At 57.7% G+C, this 20,434-nt stretch overlaps 1 protein-coding gene across 16 annotated transcripts in view; it reads left to right on the top strand.

The window, feature by feature from the left end:
• Positions 1–1,273: 1,273 nt before the first annotated feature.
• Positions 1,274–20,434, top strand: part of PTPRS (protein tyrosine phosphatase receptor type S) — a 178,041-nt gene continuing 158,880 nt past the window's right edge. For 14 of the 16 annotated variants that reach the window (XM_068164973.1, XM_068164971.1, XM_068164970.1 and 11 more), the window contains exon 1: positions 1,274–1,376. The gene's annotated coding sequence lies outside the window, so the exon portion shown is untranslated. The remainder of the gene's footprint in view (positions 1,377–20,434) is intronic. The other 2 variants (XM_068164954.1, XM_068164957.1) reach the window with 2 other exon arrangements.

Here is a 20,434-nt window from a genome sequence, read left to right as displayed (position 1 = left end):
TCTCGGCCCCTGGCAGAGAAATAATAACAACTTTCTGCTGGATTTCCCCAGAACAGTTAAACCCAGCGCTGGGCTGACATTTGGTCAGTATTAGGAGGCACACGAGGGGATCAAGGAAAGTTCACAGAGCAGCAGATGGGGGAACAGGGTGCTTGTCCTCACCAGCGAGAGCACGGGCGCGCTTGGGAGGCTTGGAAAAGGAAAGTGATAAAAAAAGAATCTTCCTCTAATTCTGTTGGGGTTTTTTATTCCTTTGTTTCTCTTTTCCCCCGCTTTTGTGTTTGCCTGTTTGAGAGGTCTTAAATCCTTTCTCCCACGTCGTTCATCCAGTTGTCACGTAATCCCAGAACCCCAGCGTGGTCAGGGTTGGAAGGGACCTCTGGAGATCATCCAGTCCAACCTCCCTGCTAGAGCAGGGCACCCACAGTGCCCCACACAGCCAGGTGGGGTTGGAAGCTCTGCAGAGGAGACTCCACAACCTCTCTGGGCAGCCTGCTGCAGGGCTCCAGCACCCTCACAGGATGAAATTTTCTACTCCTGTTCAGATGGAGCCTCCTGGCTTCCAGTTTGTGCCCCCCCTTCTTGTCCTAGGCACCACTGAGACGAGCTTCTCATCAGCCAGCTCACCCAAGGCTGTTTCTTTAGAGCCACTCTCGAGCGACTCAGCACCCAGCTTGGATTTGTGCCTGGGATTGCACCAGCCCATCTGCTGGACCTTGCACTATGACTTGTTGAGCCCCACGCACTTGGCACTCACTTCGCAACTGGTTCAGAACCTTCTGGATGCCATCCCTGCCCTCGAGTCCAGCACCACACAGCTTGGTGGACACTGTGTTATCCAGGGCTACCGAAACGTACCTGGGACCATCCAAACCCACCCGCGGCCCGGCCCGGCCCGCCCCGCCCCGCCCCGCCGCGCCCTTCGCGCCTCCGCGCCCACGTGCCCGCAACGCGAGCGCGCCACTGCGCGAGCACGCGAGGGGCCTTTAAGGCGCGGCCCCGCCCCTCGCCTCCGCGCTGACGTCAGCGCCCCCCGCGCGCCCCCCGCCTCCTCCTCCTCTCCCCTCCAGGAGAGAAAGGAGGGGAAGGGCGGAGGGGGGGGGGGAGCCCGCCCCGCGGTGACGTCAGGCGGCGGCGGCTCGGGGAATGACATCACCTGTGCGAGTGGCCGGCGGCGGGCGGGCGGGAGCTCGCGCCGCAGTGTCCCCGCGCCGCGGCCTCAGCGCAGCCGCCGGGCGGAGGCGGAGGGAGAGGAGGGAGGAGGCGGAGGAGGAGGGCGGCGAGGAGGAGGCGGCGGCGGTGGAGGAGGAGGGCGGCCGCGGCCCTTCCGCGCCCCTCCGCCCGGCCAGCATGGGAGCGGGCGGCCGTGCCGGCAGGTACGGCCGGGGAGTGGGAAGGGAGGGGGGATGCGCGTTATAGTGAGGGGCGGTCGGTGGGTGGGGGCGCCGCGGCGGGGCTGCTTTGTCCGCCCGTGGGGTTGTACTGAGCCCGCGTTGTAGCGGGGGGGCGCAGGTGGGTCGCGGCTGAGGAGAGAGCGAGGGGCGGCGGGTGGGTTGCGCTGGAAGAGACGCGGTGTAGCGAGGTGGGGTGGGGGAGAGCAGCGCCGGTGGGCTGCGGGGAGAGGCGGCGTTGTCAGCGGGGGGGGCGTCGCGGTCTGAGGAGGGGTCGCGTTGTAGCGGGGTGTCGCCGTGTAGCGAGGGGTGCGAGAGGGTGTAGCGGTGCTGGGGGGGGGCGAGCGGTGCGGGTGGCTGGCATTTGGGGAAGGGGGTCGAGGGGGGGTGTTATAGCGAGGGGAGCGCTGGGGAGGGTGTGGGCAGGCTGCGCTGGGGTCTCGCTGTAGTGAGGGGTGCGGCCGGCGTTGGTGGGGGGCGAGCCGCGTTGTAGTGAGGGGGTGCGGGTGGGTGGCACTGGAACGAAGGGGGGGGTATAGTGAGGGGGGGGGGCGTAGGGGAGGAGTACGAGGGGCTGCACCGAGGGGAAGGGGCCGCGCTGTAGTGGGGGTGCAGAGAGGGGGCGCGCTGGACCCACCGGCACTTGCAGCGGGAGGATGCGAGGGAGAGCGGGGCTGGGGGCATCGGTACCGGCGGGATGGACACCGGGAAGCGTTGGAGCCCCAGGGAGAACGTCTTGGGGCGCTTCCATCCCACGCCCCGGTGCCGGTCCCCGCGGTGAGCCCTGCTCCGCGCCGGTGTCCGCGATCTGCTCGGGTACCCGCGATGTGCTCCGGTGTCCGCGATCTGCTCGGGTACCCGCGATGTGCTCCGGTGTCCGCGATCTGCTCGGGTACCCGGGATGTGCTCCGGTGTCCGCGACCTGCTCGGCTACCCGGGATGTGCTCCGGTGTCCGCGATCTGCTCGGGTACCCGGGATGTGCTCCGGTGTCCGCGATCTGCTCGGGTACCCGGGATGTGCTCCGGTGTCCGCGATCTGCTCGGGTACCCGGGATGTGCTCCGGTGTCCGCGATCTGCTCGGGTACCCGGGATGTGCTCCGGTGTCCGCGATCTGCTCGGGTACCCGCGATGTGCTCCGGTGTCCGCGATCTGCTCGGGTACCCGCGATGCGCTTTGCTGTCTGCGGTGTCCTCCAGTGCTCCGGTACCCGCGATGTGCTCCGTGGCACGGTACCGGCGGGTACTCTGCTGCTCCACTGCCCAGAATGCTCTCCGTGTTCCATCTCATGTCCCGGTGCCGGGAATGTGCTTTGTGCTCCATCCCATGCCCCGGTGCCGAGGTTGCGTCCGGTACCCGCTCGGTGCCGAGGCTCTGCTCCGTCCCGTACGCCGGTACCGGTTCATCCCCTCCGCCCTCCCAGCCTTTAGGACACGGCAGCCTCGTGTCCCTTTGCTGACACCGCTTCTCCTGCCCTGTCCCTCTGTGTCTCCCACCCCAATCACCTCTTCCCGACCGCTGTCGTACCAGGTGAATGGGTGCTCGGACCCATGGGTGTTCTGGTGTCATCCCCATTAAGGGCTGAGCATCACCGTGAGACCACCCGTGGGGCCCATGTGCCCCCTTAGTGGCATCGGTGGCTTCTTCATCTGCCGGTATCCGCGTGTGCTGGGGTTGCTCTGGTGGCGGAGCCGGTGTCACTCCCGGAGCAGCATTGCCGGGATTTGCAGAGCTTTCCCCGCGGCGCTGGCAGGGTGATGCTGCAGCCTGGAGGTACGGCTGTGTCCCCTCGGGGTGCTGCCCTCACCCCACCCCAGCGCCAGTGGCCCCCAAGGTGCCTTGTCCTCTCTGCCAGCTCTGGAGCCCATCGACAAGTGGGGTTTGCTCCGCTCCCCGCAGCGCTGTGGTAGCCCAGTGATGGTGACAGCAGTGAGGAAGGGACTTGGAGCACCCTAAAACTACCCGAGAGGAAGGAGGTGTGCAGGGGAAAGTGTCCCCACCCCTGTGCTGGGGCAGCTACACCAAACCTGCTGCTTCTGCAAGGTGCGGCTGGCTCGGGGGACCAGGGCACACTCCTGGGCTTGGCATTTTCCATCCACCCTTGGGGATTCTGACTAAAAGCCCCAAGCCCTGGGGCCATCCTGCAGTGGGCAAGAGCTGCCCTGGTGTCCTCAAGCAAAAACTTGTCACACAGAGGGCAAAAAAACCCCAACCCCCCCCAACAAAACGAAGAGTAATGATGATGGTGTTTGTTTCACTGGGAGGATCCGGCTCCGCTCCCTGCTGGGGAAGCAAGTGGTGTAGACGTGGGATAAGTGAGGAGGGGAGGTAAATGCTGGTGAAGAGGTGACACCCGTGGGAGGGTTGCTGGGCTCTGTGGGGACAGGGAGTGCCTCGCAGTGGGTGCTGCACCCTGCCGGGGCTGGGGACATCTCCACTCTTCGGTGGTTTGCTGTCCCCGAGAGGCTTTGCTTTAGCAAAAGCTCTGGTTGCAATCGGAAGGGAAAAAGCAGTTTTGGTTGGAGGGTGGTTTAAGCTCTTCCTCTGAGCTGGAGGCCCTGTAGGGGTTGGGGCGTTGTGCCTGGAGTGTGTTTCTGTCTTCTCCCTGGACAAACCTCTGGTAAATTGCAGGGCTCCCTTCAGGCACCCAGAGCCCTGCTCCTGCCTGCAGCTCCCAGGCTGTCAGTGCTGCCTCGGGCAGGGACCTGTGTCTCAGGCAGCAAAATATTCTGGGTTTCTCTGTTTTGTTGTGCTTCCCCCCACCCTGCTGTGAATTGTGTTTTGGGGCTCTGAACCTTTGCTGGGCTGGGGGAGCTGGTGGTGTGTCACCTGAAGGGGGTCCTAGACTGAGGAACGGGGAGGGAGGGGGAGAAATGTCCTATCTGGGTCATGAGCTCAAAGCCAGGTTGGGCAGGGCAGGGTGTGTGGCAGTGCAGGGACCCTCCTGGGGCCCTGGGGGAAGGCCCTCTCCTCCTGCCAAGCTGGTGGTGGGAAAGCTGTTAGTCGTTCCCTGCCAGATTGACTTATAAATTAATGAGCTTGCTGGCACTCTCCTCCTCCTTCCTGTGCATGGTGAGGGCCCAGATTTCAGATGGGGGAGAAAAGTCATCAATACCTTGAGTGATGCCAGCAGAGCTTCCATCTGAAGCTGTGCCACTAACTAACGTGGGGGGCTGCCCACAGGGTCCCCCCCAGTGGAGCTGTTTGTGCATCTGGATGTGGAGTGTTGAAGGTGATGAGGGGCAGGAGATCTTCAAGTCCTCTTCTGGCATCAGCCTTGCTGGCAGGACAGGGTCAGGCCCTTTGTGCCTCCTGGGGGTCTCTGTCCTCTGCTCCCTGGTGCTCACCAGGTTTTACAAACGTGAGTTTGGGAACTGCAGCATCTTTCTGGGCTGTCTCCTGTGTCTTGCTCTGAGGGGAGTGGGTTTGCTCAGCCCTTTGGATGCTGAATAACCACTGTGATGCCTAGCCTGAGGAGAAGAGGAAAAATGTGCCTTTGCCTTTTCTCCTTGTTAGACACCTCATTCTGCTGCTGCTTTGCTGGGAGAGGAGGGAATGAGGGTGAAGAGACACCTGAGGCCCAACCAGGTGGGATGTCTGAGGAGATGCTGTGGCCACACACTGGGGAGACTCAGGCTGGAAGGGGAGGATGTTTGTGGTCCTTCGTAGCACAGGAATAACTCCTGCCTGCCACGTGTGCCCAAAGGGCTTGGGCCATGGTCTGTGACTCTATTCTTGATGATGCCCCTGCTTACTGCAGAGAGGGTTGGACCTCATGACCTTTGGAAGTCCCTTCCAACCCAGAGCATTCTATGACATCCAGAGACCTCTAAGCTGTCTTTGAGGTGGGGCAAGCGTTCCACCTGCTGCTGCTTCAAGATCTCAAAGCGCAGCCCAGCAGTGGGTGAGGATGGCTGCCCTTGGGGGTGCCCTCCGTGGCTGTAGCCCTGTGTGGTTCAGCAGGCGTGGAACAGGCTGGAGATGCCATCCAGCTGCTCTGCTTGTGGCAGAGTGACTGAGCCAGGCAGCGTGTGTTGAGCTGTTTATCCACTCTCCCACGTGGCGTACGAGGGTGCGTGGGTGGGGAGTTGCTGTGTTGGATTCGAGGTGTTGCCCGTGGCCTGCCACCACGTGTGGATTTTATCTGAACCCTTCTCTCTTCCTGACTAAACCAGTTGTGTTTTTGTTGTTTTGGGGCTTTTGGTTTGGTTTCTTCTCTCCTCTCTCTTTTGCATTTGCAGAGATAACAAAGTTGTGAGTGTAGGATCCGGAGATAAAGTGAAGCCAGGGCTAGCCTGAGTCAGTGTGGGCAGCATGGTGAGGAGGGAGGTTGTTCAACTGCATTATAAAAGGTGCTGCTGAGTAGTTTAATTTGTGTCTGCTGAACTCTGGGCTTTAAATTCTTCTTGTGTTGGATAAGGATGTGCAGATTGTTCAGAACTCCCCCCAAAAGTACAACCTGCAAATGGCTTCAGCTAAACATCATTGCTTCAGCAGCGTGAGAAATGTGCTCAGCGTTCTGCTTCAGCTCCTCCCTCCCCTCTGCCCAGCTCCCTCCGTCCACGAGGCTCTTTGCTTCCTGCTTCTGGCGCAGAGGGGAGCAGGGTCGGTGGTCCTGGGTCGGTGACTCCAGGCAGGGTCCCCAGACCCGGTGCTGTGGTATTTGCAGCGGGCAGAAGATGGCTGGGCTGGGAGGTGCCTGCCTGTAACAACGTTATTGCTTGGAAATTGTTGTGGATTTTAACCTCCCGAGCCCTGCAGTAGGAGAGCTCAGGCCAGCTCTTTCCTGCAAAGTTTATTACACAATAAGCTGGAACAGTTTGAGGGCTCTGTTTGTTAGCTGGTTTTTAGTTGTGTTGGTTGGGTTTGGTTTGGTGTTTTTTTTTTCCACTTGTCCTCTCTTTCTGATTGTTTGCTTTACAACTTGACTGATTTTTGGGCTCTTTTCCTTTGACATCAGCCTAGCAAGCTGGAAATTGTCTGTTTTGTGGGGTTGGGTTTTTTTTCTTCCCCTCCTATCCTTCAACTCGTAAACCCTTGAGACTTCTGGGTCTGATCCAATGTAATTCTCTTTGACTTCTTTTATTTTCTAGCTTGGGTATCATTGTCTTGGCTTAGTAATTTATCAAGCCTGGCACCCCTGTGGCAATTGCTGCCTGTGCTCTCGGATTGTTTGCTGCTCTCCCTGAATGAGCCCTCCCCGAGCTGCCTGCCCTGCGCCCAGAGCCCTTCAAAGGCGTCGAGCTCCAGTTCAGCCCCAGCCCCATCCGAAGCAGTCATTTCAGCTGGTGTTGCATGAGGTGCTGGCTGGGAGGGGTGAGGGGTTTTTAGACTTTATTTATTATTCCTTTTTAATCTCTGAAGCCTTTTTGGCTCCTGTCCTCCCACCAGCTCCTGAGGGCAGGCAGGGCAGGCGCGGCCGGCGTGCGGCTCCCACGCACGCATGCGAGCAGCACACGCCGGGTGCAGCCGCCAAAGGGAGAGGAGGTGGAGGTGCTGCTGCAGCTGAGGAAGGAGACAGGGATGTCTGTGTGTCCCCCAGGATGTCCATGCACCCCCTGGGATGTCTGTGAGCGGGGAGGCAGCATGTGTAGCCCTGCCATGCAAACCCAGCGCAGGGTACGAGGGGAGTGGTGTGGGCTGTAGGTGGACCCAAGAGTGTTAAGAGAGATGCAGATCCTCAAAGATGCTTAGGGATGCTCTGCTCAGTCTCTAGGGACAACAGGGTGGTGATGAAGGCGAGGACAGCCCAGCTCGTGAGGATGTGGGACAGGCTAGGACCCAATGCTGGGAATTCTCTCTGCCCTTGGGACTTGTTGGCCTCATTAGGGACTCTTATCCCCTGCCTTGGCAAAATGAGGCTTCACCATATCCCAGTGCCAGCCTGTTGTGGCCCTGGGCTATGTGGGATTCACCTGGGCTTGTGCATCTTGGGTTTGGAAAGCTGTGAGCTCTGCACAACTGCTGGGGTAGCAGAGGGATTTCAGAGCTCTGCAGCCATGTCCATGCCCAGCCCGGAGAGTGATTTGAGCACTGCCCTCTCCAGACGTCGTAGCTCAGGCCACTGCACCGTGAGCTCTGTCACACAAACAGGAGCTGCCACGACGTCCATGCTCCACTTCCTTGGCAGCACTTACACAATTAAGAGCTACTCTAGATTAGAAAGCAGATCTTAGTTTGTCTAAACAGGTTTAAAAACCAATCAAATTAAACTGGTGATTCGTGCAACGTGCACACCTAAATTGGTTTAGCATTTGCATAAATCAGATTAAATGGGGGCTGTGGGATGGGTTAGGTTAGGAAGCCTCTGGCCATTTCTGCCCAGCTCCTGGAGGTCTCCTCTTTTTGCAGAGCAGCCCCTGAATCACTTGTTTACACTCTCATTCTTAGGTGGTTGCTCTGTGCAGTGCTGGTGTACGTCAGACCAGAGGGTTGCAGTTGGGCTGGCACCTCACAAGCAACCAAGAAGCCCTCGCCCCTGAGGGGATGTCCTCCAGAGGAGGAAACCTGAAGGCTGAGAGGCTTTTAGTGGTGTGGTGTGGGAGGGTGGATGGCAGCATGGCTGCAGCAGGAGATTCAGGTGAGGGCTGCTTTGGCTGCAAACTGTAGTTTGCAACATGTGGTAGGTCCTGCAGGTGGTTTGCAGGAGGTGTCTCTGTCTGGGGGGGTTTGAAACCTGTTGGGCTTGGAGTAGTGAAGCTGTCACGTGTGGGCCTGTACGTGGGGTGCACAGTGCCTGGGGGTCCTGCCTCTCCTGCTGCCATCTCTCTGCTTTGCTCTCAGGGTGTCTCAGATGTGGTCCATGGAGGCGTGAAGGTAGGAGCACATCTGGTGTCCTGCTTTTGAGTGTTGAGTTTCTGCTGGTTAGCCAGTTTCAGAGCACCAGAGGTTAGTGTTCTGCTCAGACTTCAGGAAGGATTTGTTCCCTTCAGCACTTGCTGCTGTGTCCCTGGGAGGTGGCGGATTTAGACACTTGGCTGAGGGATGAGTTGAGCTACATCAGATCCTAGCTTCAGCAAAGCCTTAACTTTACATAATGCTGGTTTGTTGCTTTTTTCTCTCCCCTTTTCCCTTCTGTGGGCAGTTGACACATGATGCACTGGGAGCTCCATAGGGTAACCACGTGCTCTGGGTGCAGAAGGCACAAGGCTGCAGGCAAAGTGCTCTCCATCTCCCTTGCTTGCAGCCACTGAGCTGGGATTGCAACTAGCAGGAAGGAGAGGGAGGACATGGAGGACATGGTGTGCTGCTTTCTGTGTGGCTTCCCAAAATGCACTATGCCCATCATGGGAAAACAGCAACCTCGCCTGAAATTCGGCTCCTTGGCTCTTTGTGGTGCTTGAGTTGTATCTCACCATCTCTCTCTCTCTGAGCTGCTGCTTAATTGTTTGCTTCTTTGTGGTATCCCTGTATCCAAATCGATGTTGCTGCTAATTCCACTGATGATTTCAATCTGACTCTCTCCTTAGAAGTCTTGCTCATGCTCCCCTCCATTTTGCTGTTGTGAAGAGGCAGAGATGGGCAGAGCGCCTGCCTGCCGTGCCGCGGCCGCACACGTGTGTGCATGCGAGATCTGCAGCGAAGGGGGATTTGTTCTAAACTAATCTTCAGCTCTGATATCATCAAGTGTTTGCTCTGGTGCCCGTGAAGCATAGATGGCTGCTGCTTCTGGCTCGCACTGATGAAGGTTTCCCTCCCGTTGCTTCTTTCCTTTGTTTACTGAGCCGCTGTTGCTCGCTGGCAGTGGCTTCGACTTGTTCCCTCCATCGGCTGTGAAGCTGAGCAGCAGTTTCCAGTCACCACGTGAAGTTCCTGTGGCACTGGTGGAGCTCAGGATATGCAGAAGGCAAAGGTGGTGGCTGGAGCCACATCCTGCTGGCAGCTCTGAGGTTGAATAGGCAGGTGGGGACCAAACTGGCCTTTGCTCCCCGCAGGAGGGGGTGGCCTGGGTGACGGGCAGAGATGGTGATGAGGAGAATCTGGTATCAGGATGCTTCAAAGGTGTTTCTTGGGGTGCTGTGGTTTCTCCAGGCAGCTAACTAGGGCACCCAACCCCCATGGGCAACCTGGGGGAAGGGGAGGGTGGGGGCTGAGCACCACATCCAGCACCCATACCTGTTGGCAGGCACCTGATGGCCACCTGTGAGTGGGCAGGGTGGTGGCAGTGCCGTCTCCTGGCCAGATACGGCCTGGTTGAGCTGAACACCCTGCAAGGGGCAGAGGGCTGCTCTGAAAACCTGGAGGCACTGGTGCAGGAGTGATGCAGAGGGCTGGGTGCCATGGTGGCTGAAGCAAGCGGTGTTCCTCTCCCCTGGTCCCCAGCATGGGGTGACTGACGACAGCGCAGACCTCAGCCTCACAACACTTTGTGCTGGACCATCACACACCATGCGTGGAGCAGAAGCCTGCTGGTGGGGTCCTTCCCTCCGAGCTGCCATTTTATTTCTCTTGAAGGTTGAAGTCTACCCCTACCCTAACCTATAAAAATTAGTTTAGGATGGCTGCCAAGAAAATCTCTGCAGTGCCTTGTGGGTAACTCCCTGTGAATTACCATAAAAGCTGTAGTGCCGAGGCTGCTGTGGCAGTTGTGAGGATGCCAGTCATAATGTTCTGTATTTAAAATTCAGATGAATGTGTAATGCATTCGTGTCTGGATTGCAGCAGCTCCAAGCACTTCGGGTGTCCCTTCCCTGCACGCCGCTGCTCCCACTCTTGCCTTTTTAATGTTGTCTTGTGCTCTTCCCAGTGTTTTGCCTGACTGCAGAAGGCAACAGGTAGCAAAACGTGGGCTAGGCAGGCTCGGAGGGAGAGCGGTTTCTGATAGCTTCCTCCCAGGAGGGACCAACCTCCTGCTTCCACCGAGCTGGCAGCAGTGCTTCACCCCGGGGATGCGCCGCTCCCTAGCCCTTCCCCTGCGCATCCTGCCTGGACCGTTCCTGCTTCCGAGGGCGCCGGGACCCAAACGTGAGCGAAGCGTGGCTTGTCCCAGTGCTGCCCTGCTGAAGAAGGCTGCAGCTCTCTGGCACCAGAGCTGGTTAGTGCTGCTGCTTTGCCTCCGTGTGCCCTTGGAAATCCAAAGTGCTTTGCTTTATCTCCTGCTGCTGCCTTTCCTCCGGAGTGGAGAGCCAAGGTGACCGCAGGTCTCCAAAGCGAAGCCTCGGTTGAGGAGCTCGGTGTGGGTGCTTGGCAGAAGGTGCTGCTGATCATCTGCTGGGCATGATGGATCATTTCATTTAAATTTTCCTGAAATATAATATTCATCACAGTGTCAGTGTCCCACCTTCATTATAGCTTCCTGATAAACATCTCTAATCGGGCAGCGATCTCTCCGCCCTGCCAGCAGCCGCCTGAGCGTAATGAATACATTTCTGGAGCTGGGAGAGGGTGTCTCGGGGATGTGTTCCTGCTCTCCCACCACTCTCTCTGCACAGAGAATCATCTGCCTGGCTGATAAATAAGGCAAGAGGCAGATTTGGTTTTCCCAGGTTATATTGGTGGTATTTGTGTGTGGCTGTTGCTGCTCAGGGCTCTGGAATGGTGGCGGTTTGGGTGTACCCTGGTGTCCCTGCTAGTACCTGGTGGTGCTTCTGAAGGGACCCTTGAACCCTGGGGCTGAGGATTTGGGGCAGCCCCCTAATGCAGTTTCACCCCCACCAGCCAGGCTGCCTCTTCCACCTCACCAGGGGAAAATCCCTGCTGCTTTCCCAGCTGGATTTGGGCAGAGGGGGATGCAGCTTTACGCTGGCTCTTGCAGGGTGCCAGGATGGTGATGGCCCTGCCTGTGGCCATCAGGGGGGCTCAGAGGAGCCATTTTGCTCTTCTCCTTGCAGGTCTGGAGCACATATGGGAGTGGGCAGGACCCAGTGCAAGTCCTGGGAGCAGTTCAACCATTTCCAGGCTGTTTTGGGGAGCTCAGGGACTGAGCAGCACAGCTCATCTCCTTCCTGGTGCCCTGTCCATGATGGCACAGCTCCACGCTGGTGGCTTCTGTGTCTTCATATTGCCAACAGCAGCCATCAAAGTGCTGCTTGTCTTGCTGCTCTGATAACTGGGTTTGCCACTGGGGAAGGGCTGCTCTTTCATGGAGGGCTCTGACCATGGGAGCTCAGTGTCTGCCCTCCCCACCTGGATCAGTGCACCCTGGCTCAGCTGCCAGCCTCAGTCACCCCCTCCAAAGTGAAGGTGACATCCACTGTGCCTGGGATGGATTTGTTTTCTCATCTGTGCAGCAGTGGGACATTATGGCTGCTGGTCCCTGTGCCACTGGGACTGCTCTGCCTTAGACAATTGTTGGCTAATTGCCCTCTGAGCCCTCCTGGGAAGGACCCTGGAGGTTTGGGGCAACCAGCTCCTGATCATCTCTGGGGCTTGAACTTCTGGCATCAGAACTGAAGCATTATGAGTCCCTTGAAGCTTTGTACAGACTTGACCTCCTGGGCTGCTCTTCTGGAAAGGGCTTTCCTCTCCCTGCACCTCCATTTCTGCCTCCGCTTCCTCCTCTGCATTTGACCCAGAACAAGCTGAATTTTTGTCTAGTTTGGGATTTCCTGTCACCTCTGTTCCTCTCTGGCATCCAAGCTCTGAGCCTCACAGTCAGTTTCTGACCTGCTGTAAAACATGTCAGGAGAAGGAAAGTTCCCCTGAATTTGGAATCCCTGGACACTGCCTGACTGCTGTATGAGCCCTGGCCCTGCGTCCAGACCTGCTCAGAGCCCCGCGGACAGCCGAGCAAGCTCCCTGCTACCTCCTTCCTGGAAGGACTTGTTGCACCACGCTGATAAGAAGATTTATTTTTTCCAGGAGCCCAAAGCACAACTTGGCAGCGTCAGAGGATGAGGCTGAACCAGCTGTCGTGCTCTGAGTGGAGCCGGGCACAGGGTAGGAGCTGGCAGCAGGGTCTGAGGCCAAGCCACGTCGCTGCCTGTCCTTCTGATCTCCCCCTGCTTCCTTGAGGAGGGACAAGGAGGAAACTCCAGCCACCAGCAGCCCCTATCACCTTTCAGCACCTCAATTTTTAGCTGCCTGACCTCCTGAAGCCCGTCTGGCTTGGTGGGGTGGGAGCAGCAGCATTTCTGGTCCCTGTGGCTGCTCGTGGACTACGTGCCCTAAAGGCTTTGCTGCCGGTCCCTGTAAGGGGATCCCACTGGGGTTTTCAGAGTGACCACGACCTCCAGTGCTCTCAGCATCTGCTCCTGAGCTGCAGGCAGCAGGACCATGGCTTCAGTGCTTTCTTTATCCATTCATCTCTCTGTCCCTCTGCAAAGCAGCTTGAAAATCCCCAGGCTGAGCAGCTGAGCTGCCCTGGCAGCACGGAGGGCAGGAGCATCCCTTTGCTTCTCCTCCTGTTGGAGGTGACGTGGGGACAGCATCCATCCAGCAGCCCCAAGATGTCCTGACCTCCTAAAAATAGGTGTGAGGCTGCTTTGAAAAGAGGGAAAAGCAGGGAGGTGGGGAGGAACTGAAGTGTTTCTTAGAAATAAGAGGAGAAGGTGCATAAAATATTTAATGGCCCTCACAGCTAAGGCTTTTCATCTTGGCTGCCTCGGGGAGTGTGCCCTGGGGGTTGTGAGGGCTCGGATGGGTGCCCAGACGAGTGCCCACATGGATGTTGTGGTCCTCCAGCATGCACCAGGCCTGGCAAGGAGATGGATTTTTGGGCTGAGCAAGGGGAGGATGAAGAGTGGAGATGCAGTTTTCGTCCCCAGAGGTGTGTTTGCAGCTGGCAGGGGTCTTCCTGGTCTAGGGGTGTGCACAAGGACCCACCTGGGCAGTGTCCCAGGAGTCCTACCTCATCCTGTGCTTTACTGCCCAGACTGTCCCCATGCATGGGGTATGGGTCTCTGCTTGGTGTCTAGGGGAGCTAGGGACAGGATTGGTCAAGTGGTATGGGCAAGGAGGTGACATCTGTGCTGTCTTTGGGTGACTCCTCGCAGGGGTGAGCTTGCTGCATGCTCGAGTGCTTCCTGCTGCCGGTGCAGCCAAGCACACGCTGAGGGGATGGGAAGCAAGGGCAGAAGCACTTCAGCTCTGCCCAGCAGAGTGGCAGAGGGCTGTCCCCAGACAGGGTTCTGTCCCCAGCACTGTCCGAGCCGGTTCAGCCTGCGGAGCACACAGGCTTGGATGTCGCTGTTCAACCTCCCCCGATCCAGGCTGTAATCGGGCTGTGCTGTCTTGTAACTGGATCTCCCAGCCCCAGGCTTTGTTCTTGGCTTACCCTTGAACTTTTTCCAATGTCTTTGAGTTGTGTCTCTTACCATGCCTCCATTTTTCAGCCTCCATCCTGACTCTGGCAGGACAGATGCTCTGGAGGCAGGGGCTGTCTGGCAGTGTCTCATGCAGGGCTTGCTCTCCTCTGAGCCCTCAAAGTCTCCTCATGAGGAGTGTTTACAGGTGCAGGTTTTTCTGGGATGTGTCTGAGGAGTTTGTGATGCTGGACTCATGCTGAGCCCCCAGAACAGTGCAGCTTTAATCTTCAGAATAGAACTAAAGCAAGACTCCCAGCTTGGAAGATGCTTTCTTTTCAAACCACTCTTCTTCTAATTCATCTTTTAGGAGGGAAGGAAACCTCCTATCCCAAAATCTTCCCTATGGGAATAATTGCCAGGCTTGGGCTTTAAGTCACAAGATGGCTGTGTTGCCTCCTCAGAGCCCTCCTCAAGGCATTGCTGGAAGGGCTGGCATCAAATGGAGTCCTGCCTGTCCATCCCTCTCTCTCTGTCCATGCATCTCTCGGCTCCGTTAGGATCCGCATCCTCCGGATGCGGATCACAGGAGCAGGAGAGCACAGACAGGTAGCCGTCGGTACCTTTTATGCTCGCAGTTGGTTGATGCTGGGGGTATTTGCTTGCCGTCGAGTTGCTCAGGCTGCGTTCTGGCACCGCTGGGCAAGGGCTGGGCAAAGCAAGATCCCTGCCAGGCGGCACCCCTCTGGGGAAGGTTCTGGGGCAGGCAGGATGGGATGAGCTAGGGGCGGACAGCAGACGGGTGCGTGGGGGATGCCGGCGGGAAGGAGGCGGTGGAGGGGATGCCGGGAGCGGCGGCAGCCCGTGCGGTGCGGTGCGGCGCGGCTCGGCGGCAGCCCGTGCGGCTCGGCTCGGCTCGGCTCGGCGGCAGCCCGTGCGGCTCGGCAGCGGAGGGGGTGTGAGCCCTGCTGCTCAGCTCGGTGCCAGCTGCCCCCTCCCCGGCTGTGCCGCTTCTCCCGGCAGGGCTCCGTGCTGCGGCCGCCCCCTCCCAGGAGGATGCTGCAAGGCTTTGGCAGAGCCCCGTTCCGTGGGAGTGGGAGCTCCCACTGCTGCAGGAGAGTCCAGGTTCCATCTCGCCCCCAGGGATGCTCCCAGCACGGGACAGGCAGCCCCTGCTCGGCTCGGTGGCTGTGGCCCCGGGGGACAAACGATCGTGAACCGTTTTCACGTTCAGGAGCTTTCATGACTTGCATGGCTGGGCCTCGTGCCGTGGGGTGTCCTGTTCTGCCTGGCCTCCAGCCTCGGCTGGGCTGTAACTGTATGTTCCCTGCAGTAAATTCACCTCGAGGGGAGGTCTCGGGTTCCCTGCCGGCTGGAGAGGTGCCCAGGGGCTGCTGCGCTCCCTCCCTGCCCCGTGGCATGACCCGGCGGGGAACGCAGCCCTGTCTCTGCCCGTGGCCTCTGTGACCAGGTCCTGCTGTGCTGACACAGCTTTTGGAGGGTTGGAGGCAGGGTGCCCTGAGTGCTCCTGGCAGGATAAGGCAGCAGAAACCCTTCTGGGCACCCCTTGCTCCAAGACCCAGCTCAGGAGAGGCAGAGGCTGTGGCGAAGTGCTGCTGCGTAGTTTGCCAGCACGTGCCAAAGCTTTTCCCTGCTCCTTGGTGGAATACAAATGGCCTCTGCTGTGTCTGCAACACTGCCACTGTGTCCTACCCAGGTGGCAGATGTCCCAAGTGGCCCTAGGAAAAACCCTTTGATGTTAGCTCTTGCTTTCACTCTTTGCAGAGAAAACAGAGCGCAGTGTCCTGGGGGCTGCGGGGCACCTGCAAAGCAGCCTCTGTCTTGGCAGGAGCAGAGGGAGCTGCTTGTGGTGTTGCTGGCAGGCTCTGAGCAAGTCTTAGCCCACAGGCAAGCTCCTGCCCTTCCCTGGGGAGTCTTGCAGTGGATTTTCTGCCCTGTTGAGGGGCAGCCAGCAGCCTGGCTCTTCCTTGGCTGTTGGGGTGGATCTGCCATCCAGCCTGCTCCTTATTCTTGGTTGCAAGGGCTTGGCCAAGCGTCGTGGTTGTGGGTTTTGGCCCCGGGTGAGCACAGGAGCAGAACCAAGGCCTCTGTTCCCTGGGGTGGTCAGAGTGAGCTGGGGGAGCTCAGGGAAATGTGACAGTCTCAGTTGTCCCCTGCATCCAGGGGAGCATGGTGGAGGGGTTTGGGGCCAAGGAGAGCAGTAAGGGCCTGGTTTGCAGTCGTGAGTGGGTGTTTGTGCTCCAGCTCTGGTCATTGACATCCCTCTGCTGAGAACTCCTACTGGGAGCACTGGGTCTGCAGCACAGGGATGCGTGGGCTGATGGGCACCTTGTCCCCAGTGGTGACAGTGACCCCAGCTGCCCTGTCTTCCTTCCCTTCAAGCTGAGCAGGGGTAGCTCTTGGAGACCATCTCTGACCTTTCCAGCTTCGTGCCCTCAGCTGCCACCAAGTGCCATGGTGACATTTCATATCTTGAATGTCTGAGCAATTTCATAAAGAAGGAAGCCAGCAGAAATGAAATGCTTTGGCTCTTTGTGTCCCACAGAGTGGGTTTGTTAACCTGAAGCTTTGTCTGACAGCTGGCAGGGCCCCTCTGTGGCCAGTAGCTGGTGGGACAGGGTGGGAAAGGAAGAGAGTAATTGTGGCTGGGACATGGGGAAGAAGAGGAGGGAGCAGTGTTATGCAGCAGTGTGTAGTAGCTGCTGTGCTTTCAGCATTTCTGGAGGTCTTTTTGGAAGGGATGGATCTGATAAAATCAGAGTTGTTTGGGTTGGAAGAGACCTTTAAGATCACCAAGTCCAACCTGAGACCACCATGGCCGCTACACCACTGGTGTAGTGCATCAGGCATGGGACAGTCCCAGCAGCGCTGCAACCCAGCCTGCTCCAGGTGGCACTTGCTGTTTCTGTCTCCCAAGCCAGGAAAGCAGAGTCTTTGCCCCCCTCCAGCAATGGGATGATGCCACCTCAGGCTGCTCTCCCCCAGCGAGCCACCGCCGCACGGCAAGAGCAGCGCCGATGCCTCTGCCGCAGGAGCCGCAGCCCACGCCTGGGCCTGTTTGGACAGGGCAGTGCTGTGGGGAGGTGCCAGGGCTGTGGGCAGGAGCCTGGCATGTCTGCACAGAGCAGGGGCCTCCTTCCCCAGGGGGAGGCAGGCACTGACCTGTGCTGCTGCTCAGCCTGGCTGGAGGTGCAGCGGTTGCACAGGACCCGCAGCGAGCTGCTGAACAAGGCTGCAGCTGCCTGAAAGCAGGTTGGAGCCAGGGGGAGTTGGTCTCTTCTCCCACATAACAAGTGATAGATCAAGAAGAAATGGGCTCAAGTTGCTTCAGGGGAGGTTTAAGTTGGATATTAAAAGAAGCTTGTTCATTGAAAGGGTTCTCAAAGGCTGGAACAGGCTGCCTAGGGAGGTGATTGAATCCCTGTCCCTGGAGGTGTTTCAAAGCTGCAGAGATGTGGTGCTGAGGGCCATGGTTTAGCATCGGCCTTGGTAGAGTTAGAGAATGGTTGGACAAAATGACCTTGAAGGTCTTTTCCAACCACTGACTGACTCTCACACTGTTTATGGTGCATGTGTATGGCAGGTAGAAGGTGCAGCCCCAGGTCCCCTCTGCTGTCCCTGGGGAGCAGGAGGAAGCTCGTGTGCAGGGGAAGGTCATTTGTTTCTTCTGCTTGCAGCCTCTGTCAGGGAGCTCTGTTCAGACTTAATGCAGTTTAACCCTGCTCTGGGGGTGAGCACCAGGAGTCCTGGGGCCCCTGGAGTATTGCAAAGTTGTTTCCCTTCCTTTTCCCTTTTATTCTAAATTAAGAAAAGAGAAAGAAAGCAAATCCAAAGGGCTCTGTGGGGCAGGCTCTCTGTGGGGCAGGCTCTCTGTGGGGCAGGCTCTCTGTGGGGCAGGCTCTCTGTGGGGCAGGCTCTCTGTGGGGCAGGCTCTCTGTGGGGCAGGCTCTCTGTGGGGCAGGCTCTCTGTGGGGCAGGCAGGTGAGTGTGCATGTGGAGAGCCAGCTCCCTGCTGAACTGCCACTGCTGCCCTGGGGACCATGCACCAGCCTGGCAGTGCTGGGGCTGGCTGCTCTCTGTCCCTGTGTCCCCTCTGCTGTGGCTCCCTCTGTCTGTGCTGCTGTTCCCAGCGCTGCCTTTCCCTGGCAGTGGCTTTGTGCTGAGCCCTGGGAGGATCCATTGCTGCCCGCGTGGCAGCTTGCAGCCTGCGCTGGGGTTTTGCAGGTCTCGCTTGGCTGCTCAGCAGGCTCCAGTGTGGGATGGCTGCAGGCTCTCCAGTGCTGCTCAGATGGAAAACACTCTCAGTAACCATGAAGAATGGAGATGGTGCTTAAAAAAACACACAGAGAAAGGTCATCTGTAGGGGCCCGTGGGCTGGGGATCTCGACGCTGCCTCATGTCACTTCTGCTGGGTTTGTGTGACTTGAGCAACTCCTTCCCCTGAGGGAGGTCTGCACAGAGCAGGGCTGTGCAGGAGGTGTCCTGTCCTGCAGATGTCACTGGACTGGATGCTTCCTCCTGCCCACGCAGCCCCACTGGAGATCACCACCAAAACAGCCCCAGTGGTGTTTCCTCAGGAGGGATGATTAATCCTCCTGTTTTGGTCACACGAGGCCTTGTGCATCAGCTGCTGCTGTGGGCATCTCCTGTGCTCCTGGAGCAATCCCTCAGGAGGGCATAAAGCAAATCTGGGATCCTCCTGTGCAAGCAACCGTGGCTGTTGGGAGAGAAGAGGAGCTTCAGCTCCAACCTGAGCCTGAGTTGGTCCCAGCTTGCTGCCAACCTCAGAGAGATCTGGGAGAGCTGAGGGATGTGGCAAACATCTTGGTTAGGTCTTGGGAAGATGTTGGAGGACTCAGCAAGGTGCTGCAGCACCTGCCTGGTGTCTCCCATGGCTGTGCTTTTCCAAGAGACCTATTAGAGAAGCTCCTCCAAGATTGTTTGGGCCCCAATGTGCATGACACAGTGTTTCCTATCCTGACATCACCCAGAGGACCTCCACCACCCCAAGCACTGGGGACACGGAGCCAAGTACAAGGCCAGGGGCTATACTTGAGCCCAAGGTTGAGGCTGAGGTGCCCAAACTCTCCTTGGGCTTCAAACTATACCAAAGCTCAGGCAGGGCAGGCAGAGACCACCAAGCACTGCCAGGAGTGGCTGCCAGAAGAAGCTGGTGGGGTGGCAAATGCCTTTGTTCAGTTTTCAGCAGTCTGAAGTGCAAGTGGGAGACTTGCACCCAGCTTTGTCTGCAATGTGGAGGAAGGGGCTGCAACCTTGTGCTGAGGCAGCAGTGCCATGGATGTGTGTGGCACATCCCCCTGGCTCCATCGCCTCGATGTGAGCATTTGATGCATCCTGCAGTTTAAAAATAAATAGCTGGTTATTTTGGGCAAGGGAGGCAAACAAATCAGCAGAGCAGTGATTTCTTCAATCATCCTGCATGCTGCACAGGGGGAAAATTAATAAACTACCTGCCATCCCCACAAGCTATTTGTTAAAGGCAAGGATGATGATGGGCAAAATTGAGTTCCTGCTTATGGCTCCTTCACTCACACTCCTGCTCTCCTGCTCCCTTTCCAAGGCATTGCTGGTCCTGGCAGTGCTGTGAGGGGGAAAGATCTGCAGCCTGGGGCTGAGTTTTTTCCAGTGTTGGCTGGAAGAATGGCCCAGGGCTCCCCAACCTCTCTGGGGCCTCAGAGAATCACACAACATAGAGGTTGGAAGGGACCTCTGGAGATCATCCAGTCCAACCCCCTCTGCTCAAGCAGGGTACCCACAGCAACCTGCCCAGGATCACAATGGCCAGGGGGATTTGGAAGCTCTGCAGAGAAGGAGACTCCACAACCTCTCTGGGCAGCCTGCTGCAGGCCTGCATCACTGTCAAAGTAAAGTAGTTTTCCCTTGTGCTCTGAGCTTTGGGTCTTTTGAGGCATTTTGGGATCAGAAGTCTGGATTATCCATGGTCCCTATCCTGTGGTTATTTCTCATTTCTTGATGAGTTGGGGCCCTTAGAGGCTCTTGAGGAGAAACTGCTCCTGGCAGGTGGCTGGTGGAAGCTGCTGTATGTGGTGGTGGCTGTTGGAGAAGGGCTAATCAAGGGCAGGCTCCATTCCCTGCTTTGCTGCAGCCCATGGGAATGTTGTTTTACCAGCTCAGCCCTGAATGCTCTCATCTGTGAACTGGGCACCTGCAGAGCTCTGCTTCAGGAGCCCAGGACTGAAAGAATTGTGAATCCTTGAGGTGTGCACATGACAGCCATGAGCTTAGAATCATAGAAGAGTTTGGGTTGGAAAAGACCTTTAAGATTGAGTCCAACCCTTCTCTACCTCTACCAAGTCTGGGGCTAAACCATGGCACTTGAGAAGCCCAAACTTTCCTGGGGCTGCTGAGAACTTCCTCAAAGCAGCAGCCAGCGTTGCCTGGCTCCTTGGGGCTGGTGGCTACTCTGTGTTTGCCCTCCCAGGGTTAACCCCAGAAACATTTGAACTTCTGGCCTTGAGAATAAGCCATCACATGATGAGAGCATCCAGCACCTCTTGACTGCAGAGCTCCTGGTGTAGGAAGGCTGAAGGAGCATCCTCACCTCGGGGTTTCATCACTGCAGAGCAAACCTGCACAGGCACCCAGTGTTGTCTCTCCCCAGCCCTTGTGTTCAGTGGCATCCAAAACACTCCTGCAGCCTTGCAGCAGAGACAATCCCACAGCTTGTTGCAGTTTCAGGGGGGCTGGCATCCAGCTGCTTGCTTTGCACCTCCTCAAAACTTGCCTCTTTGCCTAATTATTTCAGGACTGTTTCATGCTGAAGGTGGGGAAGTTGCAAGATCTCTTGTCTAGAGGTGGAG

The sequence above is a fragment of the Melanerpes formicivorus genome, unplaced genomic scaffold, assembly GCF_026170545.1.
Source record: "Melanerpes formicivorus ecotype bairdi unplaced genomic scaffold, bMelFor1.0.p_v2 SCAF_83, whole genome shotgun sequence".
Taxonomy (NCBI): Eukaryota; Metazoa; Chordata; class Aves; order Piciformes; family Picidae; genus Melanerpes; species Melanerpes formicivorus.
The sequence above is the reverse complement of the archived record's forward strand: the minus strand, read 5'-3'. Positions and strand labels throughout refer to the sequence as shown.